The sequence below is a fragment of the Periplaneta americana genome, chromosome 13 (genome assembly GCF_040183065.1).
Source record: "Periplaneta americana isolate PAMFEO1 chromosome 13, P.americana_PAMFEO1_priV1, whole genome shotgun sequence".
Classification (NCBI taxonomy): domain Eukaryota; kingdom Metazoa; phylum Arthropoda; class Insecta; order Blattodea; family Blattidae; genus Periplaneta; species Periplaneta americana.
The window spans coordinates 168577198-168586422 of NC_091129.1; the positions used below are offsets into that span (position 1 = coordinate 168577198).

General features: G+C 37.9%; 2 non-coding genes across 2 annotated transcripts; one reads left to right on the forward strand and one right to left on the reverse strand.

The window, feature by feature from the left end:
- Nucleotides 1-7152: 7152 nt before the first annotated feature.
- Nucleotides 7153-7224, reverse strand: TRNAS-GGA (transfer RNA serine (anticodon GGA)). The gene has a single exon. It is a non-coding gene; the product is annotated as a tRNA-Ser (tRNA).
- A 594-nt stretch (nucleotides 7225-7818) lies between these two features.
- TRNAS-GGA (transfer RNA serine (anticodon GGA)) lies at nucleotides 7819-7890 on the forward strand. The gene has a single exon. It is a non-coding gene; the product is annotated as a tRNA-Ser (tRNA).
- The last annotated feature ends 1335 nt before the right edge of the window (nucleotides 7891-9225 follow it).

Sequence of the window (9225 nt, forward strand, 5' to 3'; positions counted from 1 at the left end):
GCGTTACGTAACGAATGGATCGGCTGCGAATTCATCCGTGATAATGTGTTTTTTAATCGGCCACATCGTTTGGGTAAAGGGCCATAAAAACACTCCCTTACTCATTCCCACGCACACAAGAGGAAATAAAATAAAATAAAAAAGTTGGCGCTGCGCTGAATATTTCTTTTTTATGGAACAAATATTAATAACTTATGAATTTTACGAGTCCTGGCGGACTCAGCCACTGCGCGGGCCTAATTGAAACACATAAAATATTCCTTTTAACTAACTTTGGAGAGGGAGAGCGGAAAAATTACAACTTAGCGAGCACAGCAGCATTTCAGCGGACAGACCTGATTCAGCGAGAAGAGTTGTCACTTGGACTGGGTTCGGTTCTCGGCGTGTGTGGTAGGCTGAACACTTTATTACAAACATTCAATGCACTCTTTCAATCCTGAAACAAACGCTTTTATAAGAATCATAGCTCTTAGTAATGGCCTATGTGTGGCCTTGAATGTTTTAAAAAATGTCTGCCGTTTTAAACAGAAAAATAATTTTCCTTATACAGGGACATCATTTTATTTTTACTAAAATATCTAATATTAACCTGGCTATACCTTTGGATCAACGATTAAGAACCGGAAATACCGCTTGCTACCCCCTTCCACGAATGGAGGTCGATGATGCTGGCGTAAAATACAAACATATCTCTTTACTAGGTATAGGAGGGAAGAAAATTAGTTCATCCGTTTACGTAAACTAGGAAATATCGCGATTTTGAGTTTGATAATTTTCATTAGGATTTTGTTTAATAAAAATACAGTACAGTATTAACAATGAGTGTTTTTACTCACGAACTGAGCTGTCCATGTGCACGTATTCATTATGCAGTGTATATTATACTGTCTACAGCACATTAGCGTACACTATAGAGAATGAAGTTAAATTGAAAAATAATCATAATATGGATATTTAAACACATTTTTGAAAATGTGGCCGTTCATTTCGATACAGGCTTCAATTCTAATGTGCATATTATCGCACTATAGACTATTGTACGTAATTCCAATTACCAGGTTCGTACTTCGTCTCAGTAACTCATGTTGAAATAATTCTGTACCTACTCTATAAAAGAGTACCTTACGTACTGTAAATTCAATCTTCAATTCTGCCCGATCCGAAAAGATAAAATTACTCAGACATGCTATCTACTGTCCGTCCAAGTGGTTACGTCACAGCGTCGTAGAAAGGAAGGAAATCACGTGACAGTTAATTACTTAACGAGGTCCTTTTATTTAAGTTATTTTAAACAATTATATGGGTATAATATTAACTTACGTAGACGTCCAATTCCTAACAGAAATTAATGTTTTCAGAAAAGAGCTAAGACAGCCCAGCCAGTAGCATTTACAGAAAGGCGAATAGCAGGAGGTGGGGGAAACGGGGATGCGACGTAGGCAAATGGAAAATGATGCAATATTGAAAGCTCTTTCGTCACTGGAAAACGCGAACATATTTTTGGAACGTACTGTTTACTATAACCGTAAGGCTACTATAACTGTATATGCGGTCTTGGATCTGTGTGGAGGACGGTTGAACTTCTATTAGTAGAAGGAGTAGGAGTGAAGTACATTAAAAAACTCAGGTACAATAAAAATTGAAGTAAAAATAAAATGATGTCCCTGTATTATACACAATTTTACTACGCAAGACCATCGTAATAGGTAAGTTAGACATGCCTGTATCGTCCCACGTGCCATGTACCCCACTTTGCAATAAATACGTATATGCTGTAATAACTTATAATAGCCTAAATATTGATCTTTTCCATACTATGAACAGAAACTGAAAACGGATGTAGGTAAATTCTCATTTTTAAATAGAGCTATAAATGATTGGAATGACCTACCTGCAGCGGTCTTTGAGGGCTGTCCTTCCTTAAGGAGATTCAAGAATAACTTAAAAAGTTGTGTATAAAGCGCAAATTAAAATTAAGGTGACATTTAACATTTAATTTTTTAAGGTGACATGTATTTATCTAGACTGACGAGTTTACTTCCTTGGTTTGAATTGTAAATTATTTAAAAATAGCGTGTAAGAGAGCCTTAGACTAGAAATGTTTAGCTTAAATGTAGTTCTGTTTATAAGTATGCATAAGGGTGTAATTATTTGACTTATTTGAACTGTTGTATCAGTGAAGCGAGGTGAGTCAGTGAAGTTATGGTTTTACAGTGCAGTGAACAGTTCCGATCAGTGATAATTTATAGCGTCAATGAAATGTGCCCTATAGTGTCAGTGAAATGCGACATAGTGCCACTACAGGGAGTGAGATGAGAGTAAAGTGAAAGACTATTGAAACTTATGTAGGGCCTATACATAATTATGTAGGTTGTATTGTAAAATTAGGTATTTTATATATGTTTTATTATTATTGTGTTAAATTGTATATGTATTGTAAAATTGTATTGTGTACTGTAAATTTTATTGTGTATTGTTTATATTGTGTATACCACTGCCACCGGGTGCTTGCCCTCTTGCAGTGTAAATAAATACATACATACATTACATATTAAAGTTTTAACTGTATAATCAGAATCTGTTTCCCATTTCTACGTGGACTTAGACTGTGAGTCGAATATCTTGCGACCACTGGCACGTGGTTAATGTTTGCAGTAACAAGTGCAGGTCTTCGACTGCAAACCCAGCATTCCCCAATCTTCCCTCTCTTCCGGCTTCCTCTTAGTCTCCGCATACGATCCATTTGGTATCTTCTGAACTTTTCTCCCGTTCACGATTCCTTTCAGTGCATCTTTCAGTAGACAGTTTCTTCTTACCCAGTCACGCAGGTAATTTCTTTTCCTCTCCCTGATCAGTTTCAGCATTATTCTTTCTTCTCCCACTCTTTCTAGCACAGCTTCATTTCTCATTCTGTCTATCAATATCACACGTTCCAGTCTTCTCCATATCCAAATTTCAAATGCTACTAGTCATTTTTCTTCGCTTCGTCGTAATATCCATACTTCTGCGTCATAAAAAGGCCACATTCGACACAAAGCACTATGAAGACAGGTCCTCACTTACCGGAAGGGATTTAAATGGAGCATGGCCGTATCTCCTCTGTCCGCATTACGGATTCCGTATAGAATTCTGGCCAGGGAATTCTAAACGGATTTCTGTAGTAATGAAAATACAAAATGTCATGACAATTATATCGATTGCAAGACCTGCAATCGCGATACAATTTTAATGAAGAAATGAACGAGGCGAGGCGAGGCTTATTCTGTTAATCCAACAATATGAATTGCTTTACAATTTATCAAATTAAAATAATATGAAAGTAATACAGGCTTCGAGACTTTGGACCCGATACAATAAGTTTACTGTGCATGCACTATAGGTTGTTGACTCGCTGCAGGTAGATAGAGATGTGTTGAGGTAACAACGTTGCTATTTAGAGTAGAGTACGGTAGTATGGGGAAACACATATATGTACATTCTGGAAGTAAATATACATTGCACAATGATAAGGTCAAAACAATATAAAAAACATTTATTCTCCTGTCTTTTATAAGCATTTGTGTTTAATTATACACAGTGTTAATGGTGGAAATAAACATGTAGCAATTTTAATTTTTCATTTATCCTTTGGTCGTCTTTAGGAAGTGCAGTTACAGTACCGAATTGCAATGTACTACAAGATACATTCTCAATGTCTCAAACGTAAATCTTTTTCGGTTATCTGCCAAAGTTTGTACTGTAGAAAGCTGCGCTCTACGTCGCATGACGTGATAGGAGCAAAACGAAAAAACCTAACATCATTGCAGTCTCTAAGAGACAGTCCTTTATTCTCGGGTGACTCTTGTCCACTAATTTACTGTTTATATTACACAATGTTCCATATCCGTTATTTTTACATAAAATTGATTTCCACTTCTGTTTTACACGTTCAGTAACCGGTGTACTTGGTGTCTCATTAATTCTCTGCGTCATTTTCTAAATTAATTTGAGGGCTTCCGGCATCTCTTGCTCTGACTTTTCTAACCGTGTAATAATTTCAGACACAGTTTGTATGAAAACCCAATTATTCGTCAGAACCTTCAAATCCAGAGCGTTTTCCTTTGCGTAGGTATTTGTTGGCATTCATTCTACAGTACCCCCACCCACTGTACGCTTTACCACTATACTCAGGACGCAGTTATGCGGATTTCCCACTGAACTGCTCTATCGGGTCCGAAGTCTCGAAGCCTGGTAATATACAAAAAGAACATTATGGGATGAGATTGGGATAATAATGAATCGCCCACCTATGTTGTTTTTAGTTTATTTAAGTTACAGACCTATTTATTTCATTTCCAGGTTGAGTCCCTACATTGAAATAATGCGTTCTAGCTGTAAATAACAACCATCTATTTCACGATCATTTTGAAAATGAGGACAAGTGAGCGATACTGTAATAAGAATCCGAACGCACCGAATGAATTTTTTCCGGTAAGTGAGCGTCTACCTTAAGGACCCAAAACAAGAAGCCAATGCTCGAAGTTAATTAGTTACTGGTATGATATTATGTGGTTTATGGTAACAGTGATCATGGTCACAATTGCTATGCTAACAGTGATTATGTTATACAGACGTGAGCCTGCCTGGAGAGAAATAAAAAATAGGTTGCAGCCGCCAAATTACTCTTCAAGGAACGACCACTCATATAAATTGAGGGAAAGAAGGCAGAGGACGGATACTGAAAAGTTTTATCTTCTCAATCGTACTATCAGGGACTGGAATGCTTTACCTGCAGACTTACTAAAGGCTTTACCAACAACCAAAAATGTATTTAAAAATAGGCTTAAGGACCTTACTAATAGACAGTAATTATGCACAGTATTTAAAGGGTGTAATTGATATGTTGTTATTGAAGTGTTGTATCAGTGAAGAATTATGTTGTATCAGTGAAGTGTGTTGTGTTAGTGAAGTGTGTTGTGTCAGTGAAGTGTGCTGTGTAAGTGAAACGTGTTCCTGTCAGTGAAGCTTTATAGTTTATAGTGGCAGTTCAAAGTATTGGAACAGTGAAATGTTTTTGAAGTGTTAGTGAAATCAGGATAGAATCAGTGAAATGTGTCGTAGTTCCAGTGCAGTGAGTGAGTTGACAACGAAATGAGTGTACTGTTGAAAGGTACTTGTGCAGGTATGAACATATCATACTCGTGGGTTTTAGTTCGAACTTAGGTTTAAGATACAAATTAAATTTACTTTAAATGTTATTTTAAGTGATCGTGCTTCATTTAATTTAGAGTATTCTCTGTTATTATTATTATTATTATTATTATTATTATTATTATTATTATTATTATTATAAATTATTATTAGTATTAATTATTAGTATCATTATTATTTGTATTTTTTATTAATTATGTTTATTATTGTCATTATTGAGTGTAATTAGTTACCACTGCCACCGGGTATATACCCATTGCAGTGTGAATACATACATACATACATACATACATACATACATACATACATACATACATACATACATACATACATACATACATACATACACACATACATGCTGATGACTATTAAGATGACAACGATTGTAAGAATAAATATTACTGATTATATTGACGATAAGGAATCCAAGAAGCTGACGGACGTTGGTGAAGATGGTAGCCTACATGCAGGTCGCGTCTTTGTCCAGTGCTGCTATTGCGGACAGGGCAATAACTGTCATGTTTGTCTCGAGACTAGATAGTTGCCTAACTTTGTGTGTTCAATGCCAATTTGCCTTAAGACAAGTCCCTGCTGTTGCCACATTCTTTTGCGACTTTATTGCATTTTCCACAACCGCAGGCCAATAAAAACGTCTGTTTTAATGGTTTGATATGTAATGCATTAAGTAATGTAAACAACGTCCGGTGATATTAAATATCATTAACTCTACCCTGCGTTTGTTTCATTTTGCTGCTGCTGCTGCCACCGCGTGGTTATAAATTCTTTGATCCCTCCCATACTCAAGTGATATCTCTGCCAGCTTTCTATGCAGAGGTCCTGGCTTCATCCTTCGATGTCGTGCAGCAAGCTACTGGTTTTGGTTACCAGCGCTTACAAGTATGAGTTCTCCAAGGCCAATTCTGATGAGTTGGTGTGCACGCCATTGAGGCAGGCGGTAGAGCATCCTTCCTCGACTTGCCTGTGATAGCTTCGCACTGCGGCCGTCTTTATGCCAGCGCAACCCGGCACTTGGAAAGGCTCGACATGCATGCGGTCGTGAGTTCCATGCACGACGACTGCTAGCGCTATATTTTGTTTCTCCCAGGCTCTTATTTATGTATCCTGGACGCGTGACAGGGCTATAACACTACCGCCTGCGAGTGCAGTTCACAGAGTTGTCATCTGCCAGATAAGCCGTACGGAGTTGTGAACGACGCCAAGCACTAGCTAGTAAACATAGCAGTACTAGAAGTGGTGATACTATTATTAGCGATAGAAGTAATTATGTTAGTACTGATTATAATGGTAGTAGTCAGAGTGCTGCATTGGAGTTAAATCGCTCGCTTGAACTCGGTCGAATGTCGCACGCTCAAGCGAGATAAGATTGGTCGTGATACGCTCGTAATAAATAGAAGCACAGTACAAGGTCATCTCACCGACATGTCTTATCTTGTATGGAAGGCGACAGATAAGATACACATATGTTTTGCTCACACGGTAAAAATAAGGCTTTATTTTCTGCGTTTATGACAAACGTTTAATGGAACAGTCAATGGAACGTACCAAAACAGGAACATGAAGTTATAAATAAAATAGTATGAAAAATTTCGATATACAGTTATTATTCCTAATTAATAGCCTAATTATTCAATATTTGATTTACCACAAATATAATATGATAGGTCCATACATAGTGTTCCGCCTATATTCTGCGGCAATGTAGAAACGTTTTACAAAATATTATTATCCTAGCAGTAAATTAATAACAATATTAGTACAGAGATAACGTCACAGAAAATATAATAAAACGAATAATCATGCTGCACAACTGTTACAGACGCAAAGATTGATACACTAATTATTAGAGTATTTATTTTGATGTACCGAAGTACATATGATATTTCCATGCAGATATTCTGCTTTCTCAGATGATGAGAGAGAGATGGAACGGAGAAAAATTCTCTCCGGCGCCGGGATTTGAACCCGGGTTTTCAGCTCTCCGTGCTGATGCTTTAACCACTAAGCCACGCCGGATACAATCCCGACACCGTTGAGAATCGTCTCAGATTAAGCTCCATCTCTTGGGTTCCCTCTAGTGGCCGCCCTCTGCACTACGTCATAGATGTCTATGCACGCAGGACCGAAGTCCATACATGTGTAGAGGTGCACTCAGATGAGTGACTGGTTGGCCGGGGTCCGACGGTATGGGCGCCGTCTTTAAATCACAAAGTGATTTATTACGCATATCATATTTATTTTGATGTACCGAAGTACATATGATATTTCCATGCAGATATTCTGCTTTCTCAGATGATGAGAGAGAGATGGAACGGAGAAAAATTCTCTCATCATCTGAGAAAGCAGAATATCTGCATGGAAATATCATATGTACTTCGGTACATCAAAATAAATATGATATGCGTAATAAATCACTTTGTGATTTAAAGACGGCGCCCATACCGTCGGACCCCGGCCAACCAGTCACTCATCTGAGTGCACCTCTACACATGTATGGACTTCGGTCCTGCGTGCATAGACATCTATGACGTAGTGCAGAGGGCGGCCACTAGAGGGAACCCAAGAGATGGAGCTTAATCTGAGACGATTCTCAACGGTGTCGGGATTGTATCCGGCGTGGCTTAGTGGTTAAAGCATCAGCACGGAGAGCTGAAAACCCGGGTTCAAATCCCGGCGCCGGAGAGAATTTTTCTCCGTTCCATCTCTCTCTCATCATCTAATTATTAGAGGTTATTATTATTATTATTATTATTATTATTATTATTATTATTATTATTATTACTAGAAAACTTGATACATTTCTTGCATTATAGTGATTGTGTTCTCCATTTATAATAATTACATTTACATCCAATAACATCTATTAGATGTGGCAAAAACAAAATCACTCCTGTGTGGGGAAAAAAAAAAAAAAAAAAAAAATACCTACAACATTTATATTACATTTTAAAGCAAGTTTTGTAGTTGTACTATGGAGAGGTTAGTTAAACACTGCAAAGTTTTGAAATGATAAACATCTATGATGTTACTACACAGTTCATCACTGTAACAAGAACGAATATCTAACATTCGGCTTATACCATTCGAGGATTTATCGCTCGCGACAATTTTACCCATCATGCATGTGCGCTACCTATCGGATTATGCTATGAACTACTTGGCGCTCGAGCGAAAACGTCCGATGCAGACTTCTGGTAGTAGTAGTAATATTATTACTATCTGTAGTCAAGACAGTGGTTTTAGTACTAATACTGGTAGTGGTGGTAGTACTGGTAGGCTAGTAGTAGTGATGTAATATTGGTAGTAATGGTATGAGTGGAAGTAGTGGTGATGAAAGTAGTAGTGATAGTAATAGCAGCAGTAGTAATGATAGTAATGGTGGTAGTAGTACTAGTGGTAACAATTGCTATTTTGGTATACACATTTAGGAAACGTTAGCTAGTCTTAAGCTGGGTCTACACCAGGGGCGGCTTTCGAAGGGGGGCTGCGGAGCTGCAGCACCCCCAGACATTTGTGGCTCATGTCTCGTTTTATGTTGTGAAATACATTTATTATACAGTCTCTATTTAGCGGCTCGAATTTTTTTTTTTTAATTTCGCCCTCATTGACATGCACGCAATCGTTAGTGAAGTCACTTCCTCCCCTGGTGATGCCAAAGCGAAACGAGAGACAAGGACGGATTGGTGAAGCCACTTCCTCCCCTGGAGCTGCCAGTCTCATCTCGGATGCTTTGCGCGTTAGTTTTACCCCTCCCTCTGCTGCCCCTCGCCGTGAATCCAGAGTTTCCAGGCGCTGCAAAATTTACAGCAGTTTGTCAGTAGCGCGCAGTTTTAAATACATTTTCTTTAATGTTGTGAGTATAACAAGTGCAACAATGTTTAATTCTGTACAATATTTACAGTGTATTCAGTTCAATACCGGTACCTTAACAATTCAGGAGAAATGTTCGATAAAGACAAACTAAAAACGGAACTCACTGTGTTGTATCAGAGACAAGAATTCAGAAATATCAGTGAC